At 39.7% G+C, this 27,505-nt stretch overlaps 1 long non-coding RNA gene across 6 annotated transcripts in view; it reads right to left on the bottom strand.

Moving 5' to 3' along the window:
- Positions 1-2,366: 2,366 nt before the first annotated feature.
- The window catches only part of LOC147318740 (uncharacterized), a 113,540-nt gene continuing 88,401 nt past the window's right edge, over positions 2,367-27,505 (bottom strand). For 2 of the 6 annotated variants that reach the window (XR_015131487.1, XR_015131490.1), the window contains exons 5-7: positions 8,932-8,988; positions 6,544-6,600; positions 2,367-2,729 (exon numbers count right to left, since the gene is read on the bottom strand). This is a non-coding gene — a long non-coding RNA (uncharacterized LOC147318740). Of the gene's footprint in view, positions 2,730-6,543; positions 6,601-8,931; positions 8,989-23,880; positions 23,944-27,505 lie in introns of all 6 variants that reach the window. The other 4 variants (XR_015131491.1, XR_015131489.1, XR_015131488.1 and 1 more) reach the window with 4 other exon arrangements.

The following is a 27,505-nucleotide window of genomic DNA, read 5'->3' on the forward strand; positions in this document are numbered from 1 at the left end:
TTTGGTACTGCGATATGAACTTGTTGTTTTTATATTGGCCCTATGAGGATAAAGAACTGGTCAATAAGCATATTGTAAAAGCAAGCCTACGCCTAGGTTTCCCTACCCTATGAGTTAAAAGTCACCTCCGATCAAACTCAAATCAAATTACAGACGTGAGATATTTTTCATCTAAAGTCACCACCATCATTATCGCAGCATACTGAACGAGCTGCTGAACTCTAAACTATTTAAAGAGCTTTAAGATGCAGATGTGGAAGGAAAAATAATTACCTCTCTTCTCTCTTTTCTCTCTGAAAGCAGAGGAAGAGGCACTTGGTTCTGTACCTCTGAGCATTCCCAGACTGCTGGTATTCTCATATGAAAAGTAAAGCTTCATATTTTCACAAGTCTCCTGAGTGATCATTAAAGTTCTTTATGTTATTTTAGATTTTTTTCTCAAAACAATGCAATATTCATTGATAATCTATGTTGTGACGATGAAAGTGGAAGTCTTTAGATGTTTTGCAGTGCTGGACATACTTCTCCAGAGTTTTACATATTGTATGAATAGATGTTCTTAATGTAGTATTTGTTCCCTTGTGGTTAAATTGTAAAAGCTACTTCTTGAGAGTTAAAATGCACATATATAGAGAGTATATATGTGAATACACTGTTGTGTTGGAACTTTTCCTAGATACACTGTTCAACAAAGAATTTGCAATGTAAAGATATAAAGAGGGAATTTTGTCACCTTTCACCTGTGTGTGTGTGTGCATGTGGATTGTCATGTTGTGCATGTTATTACATGTGAGTCGCTCCCTTTGAAACTACTTTCTCTTCAGATCAGTGTAAGGGCAGACAAACACACATGTGCACACACGCACAAAAACACAGGCGTGCGCACAGAGTTTGCTGACGACACCGTCGTGGTGGGCCTGATCTCTGATAACAACGAGACGGCCTACCTGAAGGAGATTAGGAATCTGGAGAACTGGTGCCAGAGGAACAACCTCCTTCTAAACGTCAGTAAGACAAAGGAGCTGATAGTGGACTTCAGCACTAAGCAGGAGAGGAACTACCAGACCCCCGTCATCAACGAGTGCCCAGTGGAGAGAGTGGACAGCTTCAAATACCTCGGAGTTCACATCACGCAGGACCTGTCATGGTCCTGTCACATCAACACCGTGGTGAAAAAGGCCCGACAGCGTCTCTACCACCTCAGACGCTTGAGAGACTTCCAACTGCCCTCCAAGGTGCTCAGGAACTTTTACTCGTGCACCATAGAGAGCATCCTGGCGGGAAACATCTTAACCTGGTTCGGGAACAGCACCATGCAGGACAGACGAGCTCTACAGAGGGTTGTGCGGTCAGCTGAGCGCACCATCCGCTCCGAGCTCCCTGACCTGCACTCAATCTACAGCAGGCGGTGCTGGACCAAGGCCAGGAAGATCGTGAAGGACCTCAGCCATCCCAACAACAGACTGTTCTCTCTGTTGAGGTCAGGAAAGCGATTCCGCTCCCTGAAGACCAACACAGAGAGAATGAGGAGGAGCTTCTTCCCGCAGGCGATACGGTCTCTCAATCACACCACCACACAGTACTGACCCACACATACAGTTCTTACACACACACTGGACTTTCTGGACTTTGGTTTTGCACAACACTGGTCACTATATTCTTCATTTCCGGTTAATACTTGTACAGCTGCTGTTATTGTGTATATATTTATTTATATTTAGATTTCTTCATACATTCTTATATAGTTCTATATTGTGTATTGTGTATTTTGTTGTACAGTTATTTTATTTTCAACTTTAATTTATATATTTATCTTTATCTTATTCTTCCCAGTTAAATTTACCCTTCATTCTAATTTGTGTTGTACAGTTATTTCATTTTTAACCTTAATTTATATTCTATTCCTTCCTAGTTAAATTTACCCTTTTTAATTTTTCATATTTATTTCCTATCTTATTCATAGCCTTTTCCTTTTTTGTTTTCTTTAGGTCACGAGCAGTTGTCCAAGCATTTCACTACATATCGTACTGTGTATGACTGTGTACGTGACAAATAAAATTTGAATTTGAATTTGAATTTGAATTTGAAAGAGACAGAAACAATAGTGACTTTCATCCCAGTAAGGGACTCGACATCAACGGGCTTTTAGCATGTTTTACCAGACTAGCACAGGTTAGTGGCTATGATTGTTGTGACATCCACCACTTCTGAATGTTTCACATAAAATCCACAGTGATGTTCCTATAGCATACAGGAAATGCCACACTGAGGCCCTTTTCCCTTTTAATTACAGGCCCTTGTGCAGACATATTGTTTTTTTTTAAAAAACAGATTTACAAAAAAGCATTTAAAAAGTGCTTTCATTGGGTTTTTTTCTTTATTTCCATACAACATATTAATAACACAAAAACAGATTGTTATCAAACTTTATTTTGCAGTCAGAGATACAATGAGCTGCGAAATGTAACTCTTACAGATGTGATTGCATATTCCCAGCTTCTAACTCGAACCGCTACATGATACCCGTATTTTTAAAATCAAATTCTAGCAGTTTAAGGCGATGACAAACAGCTATATATGAGGACTTTTAGTGATGCAAATGCTCAAAATGTTTCACAAAAGTTAATATTTATCACTGGCTGCTTTCATTCTTGTTTTTTCCATCGTGCTGTCCTCTTTAACCTCACCCGTCTTCTTCAGTTTCCTGTAAGCTTCTGTGTAGATCTGCACTGTGCAAACACATACATAAGAAACAGATATAAGAATTTTTAATTTTAGTGCATTTAGTCTTTATGGATAAAAGTTTCAATTAATTCAAAAGGGTAAAAGAAGGCGAATATCTTCTTCTTCTCTCCCTTTAGTGGTTGCCACTTTCTCACCACTGAAAATCTTAGGAATACAATTCTGCTGCCGCCTCCTGTTTTCTCAGTGACACGGTCTCCAAATCATACATCATAGCAAGTCTCACTAATATCTTGTAAACCTTCCCTTTCACTCTGGCTGCTGTCTTTCTGTCACAAATCACAGCAAACACTCATCTCCACCCACCCCACCCTGCCTCCACTCTCTTATTCACCTCTCTTGTGCACTGCTTGTTCTCTGGAATGGTGAACCCCTAGTGTATAAACAACCTTACCTTCACTATCTCTTTCTCTCCTTGCATCTTCACCTTTCCACCTGTCTCCCTCTCACTGTGACACATGAAATGTTGCGCTTGTACTCCTGTTCTTCCTCTTCTCACTGGTGAAAACCTCCACCTCTCCCAGCTCTCTTTCACCTGTTACCTAATCTCACTACACATCACAATTCTTACCGATGATCTGCATGTTTGCGACTCTTCAGACAAGAGGAGTTATGTTTGTGGCCCCCATGTGGCTGGGTTTTAACAAAGCAGAAATATGATGGGTAAAAACAACAGTTGCTATCTTTCGTTGAAATATTTTGGTTACCTTGAGTAACAGGTATTGCACATAGCACATACGTTTATAGTACATACTACTATGATGAGATATTTGTTTGAAACTGGTGGAATATCAAGTTAATTTTTAACCTCCTAAGACCCAAACTCTTCCACGGCATGCATTTTTAATTTCTCTTTGATAGTTGGGCATATTGGGGCCCGATTAACGTAAATACAAAGAATTACCAGATCTTTTTTTTTTTTACCTTATTTTTGTTTTTAAGAAAAATAAGAGCCACATATGAGGATATTCGTTTAAAAATTTGATAGAACAGTAGCAGTATAATGTCCTCGTAAGTGGATATCAGGCCCTTGTAGAGCAAAATTGAGTATTTTGGTCTAAATAACCCAAAATGTGATGTCCACATATGTGGACGCCAGGTCCTAGGAGGTTAAAGGATCCAAACTACCTTTGTGATAACATTCAGTGCAGCTCAGATTTGGGCCCCAACAGTGCAACATGCTCTTTCTAAATTTCATAGGTTGCCTTGCTTTCTGCCCTTATCTTTTACCACTAGCTGTCCAAAAATAAAAAAAAATCCCAAACTGTCACTCTCCTTACCACGCTGTACTGTTACTGGTTGGAAAAAAGCACCAACCACAGGGCCAGCTTTTCTTATGAAGGATCTGCACCGTAGGGTATCTATGCCCAACTGGCGTTGTCGTCACTGAATTAATATTTGGCGCACAGGGGCTGTGACTATTATCTACAGACAAGAATTCAAAAAGAAAGACGCTGGCATTTGAAATTCTGGGAAAGTTATTGTAGGATCATTACTAAGCATACTGGAAAGTGTAAGCTATAGCCTGAAACAAGTCAGAGTTTCGATGTGAAATGAAAAGAGCCTCATGAATCACTACTCTTTAATACTATGTCATTAAAAAAAAGAAAAAAAAGAACTGACATATAAATCACTAGATGTCTGTATTATTCCCAGGGGGCATGTATGCTGTGCACAGTCAGGCTGCTTTTCCCCCCAACATGCCAGTCTGGCAGACTTCACATCTGGATCACTGTTATTATCATAGTCATAACATTCAACAGGGCATGGTATTCCAGGCACAATTATACAACTTCCAAAACTGGAAATCAATTTTGGAAATTAAGTTTATGGGTTGTCTATAAGTACAACATATTTTTAGGCCTAAGAATATGCGATTAACAGACAACAGCACTCAGCATGTCTGTACCACATGTAAAAAGTTGAAATATACCATAAGTATACCTAAACGCAAAGGATGAGTAGCTTAGATATATAGTTACAGTACTGACTCCCATAAGATTCACTATGCAAGTGTAGTATAAGATAAGATTTTATACTGATAATAGGGGAATTAAGTGCTATCTTCTTAACTGTAGCCACATGGGAATATATTGTGAAACAAACTAAAGACAGCTATTATGGATTTATCCTACAACATTAATTAGACAAAATTAACTCCAGAATGGATCTCTCATACGCCAGACAGTCAGACAGTCCAACTACTATATATTACTGTGTGTCATCTAGCAGTGAACACTTTAGCTGTGATTCACCATGACATATCTAAACAGCCACTCTGTCTCTTCTACGCACATACACACACAGACACACAACTACAAAGAACAGTTGTGCTAGCATGTATTCCTGCACAGTTCTTAAAATGGAACAACTGTTCACACTTCATTGCAGTAGCCTCAGCTTATCAAACGCATAATCACCGTCTTTATCTGAGCTACTGATGTGTCACAACAACACAATGGAAGAAATGTTACCATCCAGCATATGAATGTCTGGTCATCTCTGTACAGTGTTTGTACTGTCATCATCATCATCATCATTATCATCATCATCTTCTGGCCATGCAAGACCAACAGTAGCCTTAAACGCTCTGTTTCTTACTCACATCATTGGTCTAAACAATTAAAATCAGCCAACGCAACAGTCAATTCAAGTCATACAAAGGTGATGTTGAAAGGCGAGTAAATGAAGGGTTGTGAAGAAAAAAACCCACATTGTGATAAAAGGAAAAGAGTAAACGACAAAGAAAGAATCAAATCAAATAACATCCCAATCCTGATCCTGCCTTATTCCCTGGCTCACTTCCTCTCTTGTTCTGCTCTTTCATTTTCAACTCATTTTGCTGGCTCACTTCTTCCTCCAACACCCCCTCCATTCTTTCTGTCACTCTCTCCCTCCATGAGCAGACAGGCAGAGACAGGGAGACTGTTGTTGTGCTTGCAGTCTGACACTATCAGCTCATAAATCCCTGTCAGCAGCTTGTATGCCTCCTCTCCTCTCTCCCTCCCCGTCTCTTATCCTCCCTCCCTTCACTGGTGGAGAAACAGAAGAACCCAGTGACCTGCCAGTGAAGGTTTGACTGGCACAACCACACACACACTTAGAGAAATATATATAGAGCATATACAGTATATACAGATATATAGATAGTCAGACAGACAAGCAGACAGACAGACATCTCTGATTCTCATGCCTCCCCTCAACTGTCTCTCTTTTGCTAGGTTCCTTCCTCCCTGTCTTTCTTTCCCTCAGGCAATGTTTGCCGGCAGACAGTCGTCACTGACAAGAGCTTCCTGTGGTTAGGGGTAAACACCTGGGTAATGAGGCCATGCTGCACAACAACCCCAAAAAAAGCAAAACAGATTCACAGACCTCACTCACTCTGCCGAGTACTGTAGACTCACAATCGGGTCACGCAGCCACACAGGGTCACACGCGCAGTCACACATGCAAATAAATCTCACGGGAAAACAAGCACAGACATGAACACATTTAAGCACATACACAACCGCACATGCACATAACTGGTTCAGACTGAAAAACAAGAATCTAGACAGAGTGGACATGGATTCAAGAAGGTTCTACTTCTGTGCCGTCACTAGTAATTTGTTCCTCAAATGCAGAAACAAATCCTTGTCTAAGTCATGTCAGCGAAACACTCAGTCAGGATTTTTGACATACTGCAAATGCTCAAACTGAGTGTGAAATGTGAGTGCTGCTGCAGGGAAGAACAGAGCTGCCTGTCTCGACTGCAAAGTCACAAAAGGACTTTTCCACTACAGGCAAGTTATTGGCCCACACCTGAACCTGTGCCAGCTGTCCAAAGTGCTGCCTTTGTCACTCCAGCATTCTTGCAGCCTACAGGAGATGGTACAAGCTGAAGTTTGGTGGGTGGTCACAGGACTGCGCCGACTTTTTTGTGTGTCTGTGTGTGTCTGCTTTCGTGTGACGAACAGACACATCATCACCACTCAAATATAAGTGGCTATCTGTCTAACTGTGAGTTGACTGTAGGGGGAGCAGTAATACATCGTATTTCTGCAAGTTTGTGTCTTGCTTGCTCAGCAAGGGTCAGATAAATTGCTGGTATTTTTTATTACTGACAGATTCTGTTGTTCATGGAGTTCTAGTGGGAAAAAACAGCTCTTTGTCACTAGTTTTTGATGAACCTTGAAAAGAAGGATTCAGTGACCCACCTCTTACACTTTTTCACATATCATATAAGACTAGATAAATAAGTGTGGAGGAGCTGCAACAGAGGAAATTAAATTTTTAAGTATGACAAATGTCCCTGTTCAACATGGGCCATAAGCAAAGACACAAGGACACATCTCTCCAGATTACAACTATTCTCGGAGAATACTGAGCCACTTCATGTATATTTAAAAAAGCTTTGATTTACAGACGTACATTTAAATGCATCCTGGATGGGAAACACAAAAACCCATCACGTGACTGGGTTGGGCAGCAAGCACAGTATATTTGTTTTTCCCCATTCCTCAAATTTTCACTCTTCTTATGAAATTTTTTTTAGATGCACTCATATTCAAAGGTCTGAGGCAAAATAGACAATTTCCCTATCAGCTGTAACCAATACTTCATTTTCATGCCACTCTTGCTTTTTACATTGTGCTTTTATCCAAATTGATTTTGTCACAACAGAATTACATCTTACTGCTCCACTCCTTCAAAATATTGTGCAAGTATCAAAGCCTCAAGAATCTTCCATGTCAAAAGCACTAGAGTGCAAATGATTCACTCAGCAATCATGTTAATCTGTTATCTCTGGACAACAAGGCGCAGCCTGCATCGCATGTCTCATAGAAGTAACAGGGAAGCTTGTGGTGAATCATCAGCCCTACCAGACCCACACGGTCTTAAGGGTTGTTTTAGTTTTGAGGAGGATTTTTTTTTCTTCTTCTTTAATGGTCTTCATGCAAGCTATTTTAGATATGGTTCAACTGAGCAAAAACACCATGTGTATTGTATGGTAGTATCTGGGTTTGCATATGTCTGTACGCGCACGCTTGTGTGGCCCGCATGTCTTTGTGTGCAAAGGAAATGGCTGACAGTGAAAAATGTGACCAATTCTAATTTTAATTGCCGAGTGAAAAAACAGCCTCTGCATTTGTGGGTTCTGTCCAGACGAACAGAGGAGAAGGGGTTTAAGCATGAAAGCGTATTCCTTATCACAATTAAAAAGTGTTTTAACATACCGGCATCCCTTTGAAGTTAGATTAGCAGCAATATTGGAAAGATCAGCCCCAGTCTTAAACAATGGAAATTGAATAGGGGAAAAGAAATGACTTAACAGAGCCAAAGGTAAAGTTTTCCTTTTGTTGTTCATCTTTTTTCCCCCCTTGAATTTGGCCTCATACAATTTTCTGATAGATTCTCTTGTGCAGAGCGACTCTTTTTTTTTAGTATTATTATTATTTCTTTTTTAACATAAAATTGCTTCATGTCCAACCTAGGGAATGGATTGAGGGGACTACGGCAGAAAAGAAGAAAACGTAATTTGACAGCGCAATTTGAATTGGAGATCCTTCTTAGAGGATTTGAAGCCTGGAGTGACAGACGAAATTGTACATAGGCACAGCTAAGAACTGTAATCACAATAAGCCCATATAAGCGTCTTGATTGTAAGGGTCTGAAGCCACACGGTGGCTGTCTTGTGGAGCAGCAATCTACATGCAGAAGCGCACAGTGGAAGACACACACATCCACATGCAAATACACAACAACAGCTATGGACTTACAAGTCAAAATTCCCATCAATACAAGAAAAAGCCACTCCTTACATAAAGACATGGAAACCCATGGGAAGACACAAGGGCTGGAACTGAGAACAGTGTAATTAGAGAGAAAGAAAGATAGGTTAACCCCAGGCACAGAGGCAGAAAGGGAGAGAGAGGGGAGGAGAGGTGACAAGGTTGAGAAAAGTCCCATGTTAACCTGGAAGAAAGAAAACAGGAACAAACGGGGCAAAGAGGAGCAAACAGCTGCTAAGGATTTACATGCCGTAAATTATTTATGCAATCAGCTGTAGGAGCACAGAAACAGAGAGAGAGAGAGGGAGGCAACAGAAAAAATAATCAGGGTTGCAGAAAAGAGAACAGGGGGTGAAAACTGAGAGACGTAGACACGTCTTTGCCGTAAGTTACAACAAAGAGAAAATGTTACACTTACCCTCACACTCCTGTCTAGACACAGCAATCTTTCCCACTGAGCCTCACTCTGACACACCTGAAACAAACAGTAACACTGTTTACCTACACATGTTACTCTCCAGTTACACGCAAAGCTTCAGATGTCTGCTTCCAGGCTATGAATGACAATGCGGCGTGCTACACGAGATGATTTTACGTCATCTCTGAGACTGTTCTCTGTGAGTTTGAAGTCTAAACGCCAAACCTTTATTCATCTTTCTGAAGATTTCTTTACATGTCTCCTAATGCATGTGAGTGCCTATGATCTATATCACAAGCCAAACAACCCATGAAACAAACTCACTGTGCCTCTACTGAACTGTGCATTATTAATTTCAACCTACAGCAGGTTCAGTTCAATTCAATTTTATTTATGTATTTTTTAAATTTGCTGTATGTTCCTACTGCAGGTGCTAATGATTCACTGTTACTGTGCTGCCGTGTATGTTTAACATTATTTACACACTGACATCACTTCAATAAGAACATCTGCTCCGCATTTACATAAAACACTGTAGTTAGCTTCCAGTCTTGACATTTTTTACACAGTATATATATTTAGCTTAAATTACAGCAGCTAAACAGCAGCTAAACACTGTAGCTTATACAGTCCTTAAATATTCTGGTTAAAAACAGCCTTGTAGGCTGTATTCTGAGTGTTATTGTGTGAGAATAATAATACAGTGTGTAAAACCCAATAGCAAAAGTATGAAGAGAAACATACATCAAATTTAATTTCAAGAGCCTCTTAACTTTCTGCAGGACTCAGAATGAAATATTTACTAAAAGAAACTGAAAAGGACAAACTGTATATATTTACTTTTTTTTTTTGCAGTGATTTAGTAATTTAATGACACTGTCAGTCTTAAACTACAGCACTGCCTATTAAATTCTACCATAAACTATGGCACATAGAGTACATCTGAAATACCACATAAAACTAACAGCATCACTGCACCCATTGCACTCGCTCTGTGCTCACTCGTACACTGTGACGCCCAGGAGCTTTTTGAGAAGATGCTGATCCACAAATTCCCATGGGTTTGGTGGAGTGGACCGGAGCCAGTGGAAATTGCAAACAAACACTGGGGCTGCTGTGTCTGATGTGAGCAAAAACAACCTCAAAGACCTCATTCACACATCACATCTGTGCGTGTGCGATTGTGCATGTGTTGGGAAGTTCATAAAGAAAAGTGGGAAAAAATGGGAGCAACTGTGCGTGTATCTGTGTGTGTGTGTGTGCGTGCGCGTGTGTGTTTATGAATCTGAGGACTTGAAGGCTGTTCAAAGGCATTACAGCATTAAATTTATGAAGGCATTCACAGTAACACTGGCAATAAAATAGATCTCAGCTCCTAGCAAAAGTTCATATTAGGTCTTACTGTGGCAGGAGAGAGTGGGAAGGAGGAAGAGCGCGCGCGCGTGTGTGTGTGTGTGTGTGTGTGTGTGTGTGTGTGTGTGTGAGCGAGGGTGGAGGAAAAAGAATGAGGTGACACTAAAGGTCAAGAGAGAAACGGAGAGATGTTGAGAGGAAAACAAAAAAAAGCCAGAAGAGCAGAGGAACACAAACAGAAAACAATTTCAAAATGGGAAGAGAGAAACTTCTCATGACAGGCCAATGGCAACAAAGACCAGAACCAAAAATGCAAAGAGCAGCAGAGAGAAGCAGCAGCTCTCTCCTCATGTCTCTCCACCCCATGGTTTCAGTGGCCAAGTCCACACCACATTATGGGTCCCTAGGTTTTTTATAATGGCTGGGTGTGTTCTGATTCCCCGCTAAAGTCATTGCTAGTTAAATTCCATTCCTAATTAGTGGTGGGAATGAGAATGGAAAGGGGAATTGGTTGAGGAACAATTAAACATCACTGAGGGAAAACAATATTTTCAGACAACATTTGACACCACGAGCCGTGACAGTGTGGGACGAAGCATACGTGCCCACACGGCAGATTTTTCTTCCCCCCCAATCAATTTCAGACTTTTGAGCCAATTCATGTATAGCTGCAGTTAATACAACCTGCAGATATACATTTGTTGTTGACAGAATACATGGCGGGCAGTGCTGGGCAGCAACTAATTACATGTAATGCCAGAGTACTGCGGTCAGTTTTATACTGCATGTAGGCCCTGCAGAGCTTAACTAAGAACTATTAAGAACTGTTTTGTTATTTCAGGCTAAATCCTGAAACTGCAAATATGGCAGGAGGCCTGCCTATTCCACATCAACTGTGTTGTTGCACTGATGTGAACGGCAAACATTTGAGGTTCACAGCAGTTTCAAGGACTTTGCTGGCAGTGATATCTGCTTGACTGTTGAGTGCTCCTCTGGGGTTTACATTTACTAATCAAAATTTCTGTTTTGAGTTGAGTCTTTGTGATGATATTTATGCTTAATTTCTATGAATATACACATCAAAAGGGGCAAAAGGACGCAAATTTGAAAGATCAATAGCTAGTATAATAAGCGCTGACATTATGGGTTTACTACATTAACCATAGAAGACAGCACTATGGCATTTGTGTGGGATCACTCTGAACAAAATATCCAACAAGTTTTGACTCAATAAACACATTTATTGCAATAACATTTGGAGACTGAGAAATTTAAAATAAGTGAGCAGTAGCTTCAAGGCACAACTTCAAAAATCCAAAGTGTCCAAAACACGATTTATAATAAAAGTGCAGTTTTGTGGAGAATAAATGAAATAAACTGGCATCCCCGTTTGTTAAAATAGCAAGTTTTTTGTTAGCACTTTTACTCAAGCACTTGTAGTGAATGACACACACTCACAGACCCTGATGCACCTGATGTAAAGTGTTAATATGAGAGAATTAAGAATGACTATCTCAATGTTGTGATGTTTTAATAGCGTGCAGGTGACTAACATCTCGCTGATGGGAATTTGTTAAAGACAGACGTTTAATGAGCAGCTCTTGAGATTAAATGTGCCAGGATAAATAAGACTGGAATAAAACTTGGATATTATTGTCAATACGTGCTCAGTGAAAATATCTTGTTATGCCAAAAAAATACGATTCAGAGAAACCAATAGATTTTGTATGGACATTTTTGACTAGCATTACTTGTAGGGAAACCCAGCATTATGTTACGAACTCCAAATTTTTGGAGTGGTGAGCGGATTCTCCCACTTTAGGACAAAACACAGGCTCACATTCTTTGCTGTTTCCTTTTTTTTAATGAGTCACTCACTAACCCTACCTCCTCATAATGCTGACCACATAAATAAGCTCTCCCAAAAACCTCACAAAGCTCACATTAAAGTGTCATTTTTCAACTTTTTTAAACGTACTAAACAGTAATAGTTTGTTTTTCAGATTTCCATCACCACTGCTGCAAATTGCAAATGTGACCTTTTTTTTTCTGGAATGACACCGGAATAAATTATTTCAGTAAAGCACTCAGGCAGATTTTAGCTGCTCAGCTCTGTGCTTCACTCAAGCTTGTGGCTCTGGATACATGTGTGCAAGGGTGCAGAAAGCAAAGCTGCACATAGTGTAAATCTCACAAGATATATCATAACATTTGAGTCTGTGAAACTGTCAGTTCAAAGGCTCTTGGTCTCTAGCATATGGAGCAGTGATTTGGCAATTTAGACTATTAAATATAGACTAACAGTGAGCTAATGTTTGTCTATGTAACATGATCAAAGCTGCAAACATGCAATTATGAAATGAATGGCCTCCCTATCTCTACTGTTGCTTTACTCTTTTAATTTGCCCATAAAGCATTTTCAAGCAAACATTGTCACGATAGAAGTCAAATGTGCTGACTAGCAGCATAGCCATGAAGTCAACACACTGGAATGCACTTCCATCCCCACAGGAGCGAAAGGATGAATTAATATTTGATTGACATGTAGTGAGCCAAGCTACCGAGTGTAAAATGTGCGCTGAAAGCAAGGAAGAAAGTACAGAGAGAGGGGCATTATGATTGATTGACTGTACCTACTGAGCAATTAGAGTGAGATTAATTGGTTAGTTGTCACTTCATTTGACTGTTATTAGCCAAGGAACTCCTCTCTGGAAACCATTTAAATGCGAGATAATTGACATAATTGTTCTGCAGACGACAGAACTCCTGTGGTACTACAGAACACAGTCTGTGGGCTAACAAGAGAAAAAGATTAAAGGAAGAAAAGAAGGTTGAAAATCAGGTAAAATCAAGAGGAAGAAACAATATTTTGTACTCGTGAATATTTTAACAACATTTGAGGTCAAGGAAACTTACTGCTTGTGTGTTTTGAGCTGTGGATTTGCCAGGATATGTCTCCACACTAAGTGAAATTCTTCTTTATTACATATACATGCACACGCACTCACACACATACACACACGCCAACACAAGGTCGGACTTAAAAATTAGAGCAGGGTATGAGGCGACCTTGTGAAGCTCCCGTTAACCAAATAAAAAGTGTATAGGATTGATGATCCTATCAAAGCACTAACACATAACACATCGTATATTCCTAAACTCATTATCCATTAATGATCTTCCTAACTCATTCACTTTAAATGTTCATAATGTTTTTTAATATTTAAATATACTGCAATTATTGAATCGTTGTATAATTAATCCAATGCCTACTGCAACTGAGCCCATATTTTTAAACCTCTGTCTTTCCCGTTTTCACTTGTGCGATAAAACATTCAAACATTTACACTCTGCATATCAGTGTGGGAGATCAAGAGAAGTCAGCCTGCAAAATAAGCTGTCACGAAGATTAGATGTCATCAGTAGCATTGAGGGTCTAGCCCAATATTGCAATAGCATTCATTAAAAAAAGACATCAAATTACATTCCAAAGTGACAGTAAACTATGCGTTTTTCAGAGATATGATACAAACCAATTAAGGATAGTGTCTGTTTTCACAGTTTTAGGATTATCAGTGTGATAACTAAGCAGAAGACTAGAAGATGCATTGAGATATATCCGGCGCTGGAGGATCTTCCACGGGTTCAAACAAGGATGGTTCTGCACTGCATCTGCAGCCAAATCTGTTTCTTGTGTCCAATTCATAATGAACTGTTTGGATGACTGATTACATATAAAGTAAGTATCTCAGAGAGATGACACAAACAATAAATAATAATGAATAATGTTACAATAAAATGATATTTTTTTAAGCTTACATAAGCTTTTTCACTGAGTAAGAAACAGAACAGCTACACATTTGCAAGGCGTGGAGTTTACTTTGGGAGTTTAAAACAGTTACACGCCCAAAGGAAATAAAGGGCCCAGATGACTGTTAATTCAAGCTGACCCTTAAGGAACCCACATTAAGGATTACAAGACATCTTGTCCTATATGGAGTAATTTAAAATGACTGCAGGTAGTACACTGGGTTTAACTCCATGTTTTTATTTCAATATTTTAGCATGCACCCATTAAAGAAATGAAACCTATGAATGTGTTTAAAGTATTCTGCATTACTGAACATGTCTCCTGTTAGTACTGCACTTTTTCCAACAAGATCAAATCTACCCAGCGTCTGGAAAGAATTACAGTATGTTACAGTTGAGCATATCGTTCCCTCGGTGAACAGGAAATGGTTTATTTCTCCTGAGTGGAGCCTGTCCCAGCTAGGGAAGTGGCTAACCACATGAAGCTAGTGCGATCCAATCTGTTTACACACAGTAATTTGCACAGGTGAGAGAGGGTGGGCTGCTGGGATGAATGTAGGAGCCTTGTTTAGTTCTCACCACTGAGGAATTCAGGTTGTTTAAAAAAAAAAAAAAAGTAAAAATCATGAATTGATTTCATTTATTAAGCCCTGCTAAGATTTGTTCAGGCTTCAAATCATGTGTGCAAAAAAGGTGTGATGGATTTGTTTCAAAGTGATAACAAATGTAGGGAATGAAAAGATGTCTGCATTTAATTAAAGTGCAGCTGACATGAATACAGTCACGTAATATGGTATAGACAAGAAGGTGTGACGAGACACTATCTGGGAGCTATAAATATACAACAGTTCGTTATCAGGTTTAGTTCTATGACAGAAATACAAGCAGCACAAAGTGGTTTAGCAGTCTGCACATTAAAAAGCAGCACTACTGTTTGACTGAACCAAGGGTCAGCAGGGGCCTTTTGGAGCTTTTACTCCCATATATTTTTGGGGCTTTTAAACAGATGTTCCCATTTCCTCCAGTTCAAAGACATATCAGGTAAATTGGACTTGAAAAGAACTTCCCTGCTGCATATATGGCTGGCTTCACATCCAGCTCAATTCATCATAGCCAAATTTTACAAAGAAAAATCTGTGTTACAAAGGTAAGCCTGTCAGGAGGAAGAAAAAGAAACAAAAAAAAGTCTTACAGTTGAGCCGCCCTGCTTTATTTTCACATGCTCAAGTGTGCTCATTAGGTCCGTGGTATCAACTGCTTCTCCTGCGTTAATGTGGAGGTGTTGTTGGCAGGTCATGGACGCACAGAAGTGTGAGTCTGACCCGATCATCTGGGCCTTGTACAAAGAGGCAAACAGGCAGACATGCACAAGTGCACAAAGAGACACACTCTTGAGTCTTCCAAAGATTCTTGTATTTATTCAAAGAAAGCGAGTCTTGGCAAAAGATGACACAGCTCCTAATCAACCTGGTCTCTCCATACAGCAGCCTCATTGAAAACACGTTTGTGTCGTCTACAAAGCGCCGACATCTTATTCTATTTGTACTTTTGAAAAGCAAACAGAAGGTTAGGTATTTATTTTACATGTTTTTCATTATTCCGTGCTCATTCCCTCTCTCAACAATCTGCGTCCTTGATCTCCATGCTCTGTGCTAGATTTTAACTTTGTCACTTTCCTACTTTCCCTTTCAATCCAAGGTCATGCAAAGGTTACTTCATTGTGACAACTTTCCTTTATTTTTTGTATAACATACAACAATCCATCCTAGCTCTGGTGGATATGCCATTCTTATGAGGTTATTCTGACTTGTTTACAACCTTTCCCTCCCCTTTCTTCTCCTCAAATCATTCATTTGCCCGTCCACATTGCTGATCGTTCATCACCGATACAGCCGTTCCTCCGTCTTTATCATCCATCTTTAGCTGCAGTTGTTTATGTCTGCTTGACTCTCTGCCGTGCTGTTTACTGACCGCCCTTGCTTTTTTGGGCTCCTCTCCTTCAACTCTTTACTCTGTTCAATTTGTTATAACTTCTTTCATCCCTTTCCATCTGTATCACTTGAATGCATGCATTTTAAATGGACTTTTTCCCTTTGTTTTCAGCTTTCCATTCAGTCTGCTCACCTCTGCTGAAAGTTAGGTCTTTACTTTGTGTTTTCCCTTATTCCCCATCTTTCGTCTGTGTGTAGTATACATTCAAAACTTGTTCCTTTCGGAGAACTTATGGAGCTCTTCCAACTCTCTGAGATCACATACTGATAAATGCCTATCCTTATTTGCCTCCAAGGATGAAAGGCAGTAAAGAAATCACAAATATTTGACCACAACAAACTTGATAACACCACCCCCTGTAACGGGTACGTGCGTGTGAGGGGTCTGAGGTGTAGCGTTTGAAGGCAGACCGAGGGGCAAGAGTATGCACACAAACACACACACATGCGCACGCATACATCGTCAGGCCCTGTCAGACATCCATCTCACACTTCAGTAGGCTATTTATTTTTTCTGTTTTATTTATGCAGCTATCTCCTTTCAAATTCAGCTCGCACCCATTCGTCTGACTGAGCGGCTGCCCTTTCTTTTCAAAGTGTAAAATTTCATAGACCTTGGGCAAAAATGGAAGAATGGGTGCGAGGGAGAGAGAAGAAACACTGCTAAGGTAATAACCTGATTTCGCCTCAGTTGGTTTTGATTTAAGAGAGGAAGAGTGTGTCAGAGAAACAGCAGGCGCTCTTCTGTCTCGCTTCCATGGCAGATTTTTGAAGAGCGAGGAAAGAGAGGGAAGGAGACGCAGAATGAAAGGAGAGACAACGCGAACAAAGAGAGATAGAGACAGTGAATCACACCCCATGCCAATAAAGTGAAGTGAACTGACACAAAGAAACAGAGATACCATTGAGAAAATGAGCGTTCTACAGAGGGAGACAGGGGAAGGGAGATGGAGAGGAACGCGTTGGGGGTGGGGAGTGGGGGTATTATCAGTGAATGAATTTTTAATAGCACAGAGATCAACCATGCCCAGGAGCTCAAACAGAAATAAATACCTTGCCTCCTTACTTTAAAACTCCTTTTAGAAAATATAACCACAGTACACAGTGTTTTTTTTTTTCTTCCAGGGTTTTTAATCACTCAGGAAAACGTGACAGCATACCTGACACCAGAAAACAAGGAGGAACCCTGACAGCAAGACGGGCAGGGACAGAGAGGCTTATGGGTAAATACAAGGTTGCACGTCACTCACACCACATACACACCAGCCAGCTGATTACCGCAGGTGTCTGCATTCACACATGAGGAGCATTTGAATTTTAAACTCTTCCAAATACATGTGTCAGCCCTCGCCCATCTGTCTGTCACCCTGCAAATGCCCTGACAATAGCACGAGCACAATTAACTTAAGCTGAGAGAATGTGCCAATTTACCCCCAATTTCCTGCTTACAGCGTCAGACGTTCCTTTCAAATGTGTATTTTTTTAGCATAATATATGAGGCAGGCCATTTCACTTGCCAAAAGCATCTCCATTTCAGCAAGGTTGTCCCAATTTGCTGATTTTGAAGCACATACCAAATTAGCGCGCAAAACATTGCAATTTTACCAGCTGCTGCGTGTTCTGTTCAAGTGTACGTCAGCGTGAAAGGCGATTTCAGTTTAAAATCTGGTCCGTGGTTCTTTCTATTTACATTATAGACTCTTCCAATTCTGTAGTTGTTCTTTTCCCAGAAGGTGTATTCAGAGAGGAAGAAATGCTGTGAGTTTAGCCTTTATATTTAAAGAAACAAAAACAAATAAAACAAGTTTATGAATTGTGCATTACTGCTAGCCAGCAAAAGCTAGGGAACTTTGAGTCTGCACTACAAATGAATAAGGATATGTATTAATAATTATTAACCATATTCTTATCATCAAAGGACATTAATAATAATTTCTACCTTAAATGATGCATATAGCTTCTTTAGACATGCCCAGATAGCTGTGAGTAACTGTCAGTGTTGGAATAATCTCTGTTCCCTGTGAGGTTGACACCCATCGCTAAGGCTACAGATATGATACAGTACCAAGTCAGTGGGAAACCAAGAAAATGGGAAAAAGATCACCAAAGTTCTTTAGAACAGCTTCAGAAGAAGCGAACAGCAGCTGCACTGAACTTCTCATTGCATTTCTTGCAGAGGGAGATTTATGCAATTACATTAAAAAATCATATATGTCTTAAAGTAAGTGTGTGCAACTCTTTTGTTCACTTGGTTAGCATTTGCAGAATTTATTGGCATCCAGATCCAAGCATTTGGACAGTTACTTATTTGTTTGTTTGGCAGACCAGTCAATTTCAAATAAAAATGAAGGCTCTTTCAAAGTTAATGGGGTGTTTAATACGTTGAACCTGGGAAATCACAGTTGGAAACTCTTTGAAAAAATGGAATGGACTTTCATAAAATACGAGCTAACAAGCTAATATAAGAAATATCTAATGAACTACATAGCAATCTACACTCAGTACATGCATTTCTACTCAACAGCTGCAACTCTGAATGACGCTTCCTTTTTGTGTAAATGGGGTTTTCTTGTGCACGTGATGGTACGTTCTAAGGGATCCATGCTCTACAGAATAATTCTGCATTAATTTCACAGTTGCAATTGATCTGCATATTGTGACAGTCCACACACATGTGTGCAGCTTCAACTGACCCCTTTGCTGTTTTCATACTTAATTTGTCACACCCTTACCGATTAGTCGACACTATAAATGTAAACGTTTCTTCATAAAACAAAGACAAATGGTTAAAGTGAGACTTTACGTATGTCCAGTTATCCAATTAAGGTGAATTATTCTTAAACGTTTCGTGAGTTATTCTTTGCCTTCATCCTGTTATCCAATTCAAACCTGTCAACAAATCTTAATACAGAGCGTCAGGTTAAATAAAGCTCAGTTTACCTTATTCAGATTTTCTTAAGTAACATTCAGTAGTGTTCCTAAACGACATTATTTATTTAAATTTTTTTTCATCATTTATTGTCTACTTTGCCCCTGCAGGAGGAGGATCAGGCTACTCTTTTCCTGGCTGAACTAAAGAAGCAGCGGAGTCCTTCTTCATGAAAAACCTGAAGTGCTTTTTCTTCTTTTGCAGGCACAGTTCCTGCAGATCTTTGTTCTGCGCTGTGAGGTTTGTCATCTCATTGAAAAGCTCTGTATGCTGCAGCTCAAGTTTCTTACACCTTTTCTCCAGTTCTTCTAATTTTTCCTGCTTTTCTTCGTGCTTTTCTTTGAGCTCTTTGTTTTTCTCTTGCAGTTTTCTTTTAATGTTTTTCTTGTTGAACTTTCCTTTCCTTGTGCATGACGTTGTTTGTTTGTTGTACTTTGTCAGATATGGCCAGTAACTCTTGATGTCTCCTCTGCAGGTCGTGAAGTGTACACTGGATGTCTTTATGTATTTATTTTCTGTCGTTGCTTCTCCTCTTGCATTTCAGTGTTTGTGTACTGCACTTTGTTGCAAATGGGTATTTTTGCTCACCATTGCTTAGATTTTACTCTGCTTTCTGTGCATATTTTTTCTAGTTCTTGTTTCTCGTCCTCAATTTCAATGTTTTTGTCATTTGCTTTGTTGTATAATACTCTTAACTGTACTTTTCTTCTCAAACTCTTGGAGATCATGTTGCATTTCTTTTTGCATCTCTTCCAGTTGTTCTTTGTCCTTCAGTAGTTGTGCATTTCTTTTGAGTGCTTGTTTAAACATCACTTGAAGCCCTTCATATTCTTCTCCATGCACTGGAGCTTGCATTGCATCTCCTGGTCTTTTTCTTGAAGCTTACACTGAAGGTTCTTGATCTTCTTTCTCTTGTTGCAGTTGTGTATTTCTTTTGAATGCTTCATTAAACATCACTTGAAGCCCTTCATTTTTCTTCTCGAATTGCTGGAGCTTGCACTGCATCTCTTGGTCTTCTTCTTGTAGCTTGCACTGCATCTCTTTGTGTATTGTGTTTTGGAGTTTGCACTGTATGTCCCGGTGCTTCTCCTGTGTTGTTTTTCCTTTATACAAAGCTCAAATGCTCTTCTGAGGGGCTTCAAAAAATCATCGCGCTGAGGAGTGCTGGGGTAATCTCTTTGTCTTGGGTAGTGGGTTTTTTTTTTAGACATTTTGATACCTTGTAACAACCCCTCTGTAAAGGATCCGAATGTTTTCAAATTCTTCTTAGTAGATGAATGTTTGACAGCTGCGAACCAACTGACGTATTGACTGAAAACTGAAATTAGACTTCAAATTTATTTTGTTTCCTTAGGAGTTATGACAACAGGCTGTGTATATAAAATTTAAAATGTATCATATTAGAGTGTTTAATACACTGAACCTGGGAAATCAAAGTTGGAAACTGTTTGAAAAAAGGCTTTCATAAAACACAACTGTTACAAGTCAGATGAATCATGGGATATAGCACAGAAGCTGGGAAAAGGCACAGACTGCACAGTTCAGAAAGCTAGCATGCACTGAGTGCAGATTGATATGTAGTTTGTACATGATTAGATATTTCTTACCGTCTTATTAAGAAAAAATTGTGCTTCCCAGAAAGTCACTTCAAAAACATACTTGGTCTAAAACTGCATAAACCTTTGTTATTGTTACCTTGTTATAGCTAAAACATGCTGTAGCAGCAACCTTATTAGCCAGTAATTTCTCATGGGACACTGACAGATCCAAACCTGCTGTGGTCTGGCTACAAGAACATGGCTTGAAGCCTGCATGGATGGATTTTGATGGATTCTCAAGATTGAGGACCTTAAATGCTTGCCAAACTAACAATGTTCCACCTCTTTACACTGAAAAATGTCTTTGGCTGTATATTCTTAGTATCATTATCCTGTTAAATTATGAGACGCTGTCCAGGTTAATCATTCTCTAATGAGTTCTGAGTGCTATGATCCTATATACAGTACTATGCAAAAGTCTTGAGTGACCCCTCATTTCTTCATATTTTGGTTGGAAAATGGGATATAGGTTGAGGGATTTATCTAAATGTGCAAGCACAATTTGTGCATTTCTAATGTGCTCGAAAGTCAATGTTTGTTATAACCACCTTAGAACTTTTAGGCAAGTGTCCCAATAATTTCTTTGAGTAGCCTTTAAGAAAAGTTCTCAAAGCTCTTCTTTGGGGGGGTTGTTTAAAACGCAAAATACATTACCAACATGGCGTGCAATGTTGTTAATATAATGTTCCCTGCCATTTCTTCTGTGAACACCGTTGTTTTTAGAATGTTTGATTTCAGCAAAGCAATTGGCCTTGATTTTATCAGATGTGCTTCTTGAGTGTTTCTATTATGCTTACTTCATTTGCTTTTCTTGTCTTTACTTGCAGATGGCACGTAATTACAGCATATTTTGTATGAAAACGTTTAAATAAAGCGAGAGCTGCCCACACAGTGTCACATGTCCAATTACTTTTAAACCTTTTCTTTTGTAAGTTTCATAAACTTAACATAAACTTCAAGTCAAAGTTGAGATATGGCACTTTAACTGTAGTTTCCTCTACTTTATGTAAAATGAAATCACCACTGACTGTCTGATCACAGCGAGAGAGGACGGTGGTGCAGAGCCAAAGGAGATGATGTGGTCTACGCAGTGATGGAATTCATTTCTTTCCCAGTCACTCCCAGTAAGAGTCATTTCTGTTGTTTAACAAATCTATTGACTTTTTATTTTTAATTTTAAGTCAACAGACTGATGAAAATTCCAGCAAGCAATTTCAGAGAACAGTTCAGCAGTGAGTTTTTCAAAAGCAATATGGATCAACAACCACAGAGAATTTGGGATTCGATTGTTGTAATCTCCTACAGGGGAGATGAAGCCATATTGCACTACACAGATACTGTGCAAAATCTAATTAATCCAACCTGAATCTGAATTAACTAAAATACAACCCGTCTTCTTCTTCTTCTTCTTTTTTTAACCCCAACTCCAAACAGCTCTCCTCCTTCTAGAAGTAGAAAATAAAAACCCAACAATATATAACATCGCATCCACTGAACTGAAAACCATGATTTTGTTGTTGCTCGTAGAGAAAGTATCTTCACTCTAGAGAAAAAGCTTTTTTCTGCCTCTATTCATGTAGAAAAAAATGAATGATCTATAAACACCACTTGTATCAATAGTATAATAAGAATATGACTTTGGAATGAACATCATATCATGTTTCTGGGCTCTCTCTGTTTTGGAGTTAATCTACCATATTTGATAGCAGCTGTTGTTTATTTTGCCTAGAATGGAGGACTGCAAGCACTGGGTTCTATACACAAGAACTGTTTCGTACTGGTAATGCACAAAGAATGATAAAATATAAAGAAAACAGACAGTGTTTTCATCCCTGGGTGTCAAATAGTACTCTTCTGTCAGAAGTTGCTGCCGTCAGCGAGGGTAGCAGTGGGTTCACCTATTGCCTTTAGTTTAGATTTAGGTACCTAAACTATGTAGACTCAATCCCACCATGTTGCAATCAGAATCTGTCTGCATAAATGAGTATTTCTCATCTGTGATGCATCTCTTTGCAATCGGGAGCTGGAAGCCAAATTCAGAATCAATCCTTTAGAAAAGATAGGTTGTCAAGCGCCTGTCATTTTGCCCTCCTAGAGCAACTATGTCACTATTTGTGGAGCCGTTTCTGAATTTCTCTTTCAGATCTATAAGGTTCTTACTGGACTTAAATTTCTGTTTAATGTGAATTTCTTTTGTATGCAGACAGAAACAGATTTGCCATTTTCACCAAATTCACAAACAGATTGCAAGCGAATGGCAACTTAACTCCATTCACTGATAGCAGACCGATAGCAGCGAACTACCTTAGTCTTATTGCCCTTTTTATAACCATCTTGATGCACTGAAGTTGCTTTGAAGACAACAACTGACTACAAGTGGACCCCATCTTTAGAACAACCATTTCAAAGACAATGATATAACAAATTCATTGCACAAAGTCAAAATAATTTTGGTAATGCTGCCTTCTCCAACCACTGTTGGATAACACAACAGCAGCATTTGATTCATTTAGAGTCAGAAAAGGCTGAAAAGCAGTAACATGCTGATACAAACGGATGAGGACTGAGAGGGGAAAAAGCAGAGTAATGTTTGTTCACTGCAGGTCTGAAATCTCTAAAAGTGGAAAATCTATAAAATAAATAAATAAAATTCCAAACAATGCATTTTGCCTTCTTTTCATAATAACTTCAAAATTGTTTTGGGCACAATAAGCAGCTAATCAGTGACTCTAAATGAAAACTTTTTCCTTGAGCCACTCCAATATCTGTGCTAGCCATAGTGATAATAGCAGGTTTCACAGACTTATAAAGCTTCTGCGTGCTCATCTCCAGTGAGACAAACAAGGACAAACACGCACGCAAACAATGTGTGTCTCACTGAAGCCGACTCAGCTGTAATAAAATAATATAAAGTTGTACCACATTTCAGTTCATATCGGAGCAGTGGTATTATTCCCTGCACCTATTCCTATTATCACGGGCTCTCAAAATGACTCAAATTAAAACTCACATTAATCCGACAGTGTAATCCCTCTACTGCATGGAACAGTCTTTTCAGTCTGAGTGTGGATTAGAGAACACTGAGACCCTGTGTTGGTGGTCACTGGTGTATAACACCTCATAAAGATAATATGCTATGTGTGTGCGCGCTTGTGTTTTTCCTGCTGCGACGGTGGTCAGCACAATATAGCACAAAAAGCTTGCGTGTGTGGGAGGGGTTGGGTGTTGTACATGTGGATAATGTGCTTCTTTTACCCTTTGTGGTTACCTGGTGAAGAGGAAAATCCCTATGAGGTGGTCTTCTTGCTATGTGGACTACAATGAAAGCGGCCTGTAACAGAGGAAATGGTGAATTAATAAAATAAGCCCCCTGAGTAGAACACTGTTTGACTAGTCAGAGGGCACAGAAAAGGGATGGAGGGAAGGGTTTGGCAGAATAAAGAAAAACTGAGAAGCACAGATAAAATGGCACTGTTTGTACATGTTTTGTGGCTGTCTATAGGTTTGCAGTGGTGCGCTGAATATATAAAGGCCTAATGCACGCTGAGTGTATTTCATATTATCCTTTAGTGAATCAAGAAGGAAATAAATATATAAGTAAATGACAAGTTTTTGTCTCAGTGATCCCCGAACAAGACACACACACACACATATTTTTTTGCCTGCCCTTCTTACTTACAATCAAGCAGCTTATCATGCTGCTCACACAGCATCCTGTACAGCATCTTTAAGTATCAATAAAACCCTAGCTGCAATCACCACATTAAAAGAGAGGACAAATGCACCTCTTGACCCAGACACATCTGGTTAATGGAAATCTGAAACATTAATAAAAACGCTATCGGTGAGCAATGCTCGGCTGCACACGACTCAGTGGAGCTGTGAATGAATATGCTCATTTTGCACGGTTGCTACATACCGAATGGGCACAATCTTAAAGGTGTTCCTTACTATAAAAACAGTTCATCTTCATTTGAAACAATGATATTATTTGGAGTCTGTGTTTGTGGATGTGTACGCATGATCCATAAAGAGATGTACACTATGTATATATTCATAGCTGACTTTTATGGCTGTGAAAACAGGTCCCACTAGTCTACAGTGGCAAACAAGCAGATATTATTTCATTCATCACCCCTAAGAGCTTATACTGTAGACTAGTAAAGCTGAATGCTGATGAGCTGACCATGAATCACTGCAACATCAAGTATGTTTATTAGAATGCTATTCAGATTTATTATTTAGTCTGGTCTGGTATTGTGACTTTGTTAATATCTAATATAAATGACAACATTATTGTTATTTGACGCTTTGGCAAATGGTTAAATAAAAAAATAATATGCCTAAGATGTATTGTTTCCATAGCGGCAACGACAACAGCAACTTCGTGTGTACCTACTACTGCACCCATTTTTGCAGAGCTGCTGGAATGGCACACCAAATGAATCATTTACAGAAAATTTTGATTTGTCAGTGCAGGATAGATGGATCCTGGTCACGCTGTATAACAAAAGCATGGGTGGGCATTTACAAAGTGTCAGGTACAGTGCAGAGCAAAAATCTCCTAATCTCCTTACTCTTTGCTGTTCATTATTATTTTACAGGGCAGCCGTCCCAAATACATAAGGCCCCTACCCTGCTCAGCCCAGTCTGCCAAGCACCAATGCTGGGTTTGATATTCTTCCAACATCCAACAGGCTATGATTATTTCATTCCTTTTTTAACATAACGCATCAATTATTCAACCTTTGCGAGACCAGATTTGATTGCGTTTTTATTTAACAAAAATGACTGTGTGTGCGCGCGCCTCCACCCATCTAAAGGAAGACTGAATATAAAACGTTCCGCAAAGATAATACCTCATGGCTTGAAAGAGTGATGGATGGTGAAGGGGGTGGAGTAGAAGGAGAAAGAGAGAGAGAGAAAAAAATACAAGTACTCTGGAATAAATGATGACTGCATTAGCATAGGATAGCACAGGGTCCCTTCACTCTACAATAAATTGCTCCCCGTCTTCAAGGCAAACTGCCCACACAACAAGTGCAGCCATGACATTGGAAAGCGGGTGTGCACGGGTGTTTGCTTGGACTGATTCTGCTGGAGTGTAGCACTGCTGCAGCACTGCAACAGCCATGGAAAAAAGATTCGGTTATTATGTAGCAACACAAATCTGTTACATCCAGGTTTTTCAGTGCAGTTAAGTAAAGTCAAACACCCAGCGGTTAGCGGGGTAAACTTTCATTGTTTAAATGTAATGAAGGCCTTAAACTTAGCGCTCAAAGCATTTCATTTTTGTATTAATTAGTCTGCGACGCCCAAGACTCATTAATTCACACCTTTTCAAAAAATTATCCCTTTATCCCTTCGCCTCATTTCCTCTTTCTCTCTCTCTCTCTCACACACACACAGGCTCACTTCACCTCTCTCTTCCCTGCCATTCTTCTCCTCTCCTCGCATCCTCATCTCTGCTAATGAGCCTACTTAAATCTATGCCAAAACACAAACAGCATGAGAAAAAGAAATAGGTACAGTGCTTAGTCTGTTTGTTAAAGGATTCATCATGTGAGCTGTTTTCAATAAATAATAAATGCAAGCGCTGACTTTTGTCTGCAGACGAGACTTTGGAACATGAATTATGCATTGTTATTCTTGGATAGGCCAACACAGGGACAGGGTGGCAGTGTGTGTTGTGTGTGCGCGCGTGGAAGTGTGTGTACATGAGGGTAGATCCTGATACACACTGCGAAGACAATGTTTCTGAGGCTTTACAATCAAGGCATGTGGACACAGCTCACTGTGATTACAACTCGAAAGACATTGTTTTGTTTGCAAATACACATGCTGCCTAAACCTTAAGCTCCTGGAAACTCAGCAAGACGTTTCTGTTTCCAGTTAGAAAGTTGAAAGGATCGCAAACTGCACTGCTCGACTATTATTAGTCGTTTATCTTATTCTAATCAAGTCTCTTTTATGGTTGGATGATGAAGGGCAGGATGTGTGTGTTTTCACTCAATTGCCCTGTGTGTGTGTGTGTGTGTGTGTGTGTGTGTGTGTGTGTGTGTGTGTGTGTGTGTGTGTGTGTGTGGGAGGTGTGTGAGGTGGTCCTCCTAGCACATTTGTGTTCACAGTATTTTTCCATTTGATCCCTTCTCTCTCCCTTTTCTCCTCTTTTTGCAGCTTTTCCCTACCCTATAATCACTACGACAACAAAGGAAGCTTCGTTCCCGCTAGACAGTGGAAAGGTTTCACTGGCAATGTTAAAATATCTGTGTGTTTTCCCCCCCACTTTATTGTCTGTTGTCACCAGGAAATATGAGTAAAGAAAAAAAGCTTGATTGAAAATCAGCAAAGAAGAGAACAATTACAAAGAGGAGAAAAGAACTCACATCCGCCTGTGACAGCAATCATCACTGATCTCTGCTGTCATTTTTACTCCACAGTAAATAATTCATCAAAAGAAACAAAGGGGAAACAAATATGCAAATAAACCCCAAAAAGGCCAGTAACATCGGCCTAATGCCACAAGGGAAGAATAGCAGTGGATTATCATCATGGCAGGTTATGACTGTGATGAATCTGAATTTTTCTTGTTTCATCTATCTTGACAGTACTGAAGTCACACATACACACAGGGGGGGAAAAAACCTGGAGGGATTTGAGGGTTTGATTGAGGAGAGGAGGGAGGGGAGGGATTAAGGACAAGGGGAATGGAAGGATTGGGTGGAGGGGCAGGGGGGTAGTAGACATCGGAGGGAAGAAGAAAGAGATTTGGGAGGGGATGGAAGGAAAGGAGGGAGGGAAGCTTTTGAGGGTGTATTCGACAGTACTGTGAAAGGTAGCCATCAACGGCTTTGATGAAAAGTGCAGGCCTTCTAAAGCTTAGGAGTGACAGC

The sequence above is a fragment of the Aulonocara sp. 'chitande type north' Nkhata Bay genome, linkage group LG11, assembly GCF_057382095.1.
Source record: "Aulonocara sp. 'chitande type north' Nkhata Bay isolate Kocher_YH1m ecotype deep benthic linkage group LG11, A_spYH_male_GT1.1, whole genome shotgun sequence".
NCBI classification, from domain to species: Eukaryota; Metazoa; Chordata; class Actinopteri; order Cichliformes; family Cichlidae; genus Aulonocara; species Aulonocara sp. 'chitande type north' Nkhata Bay.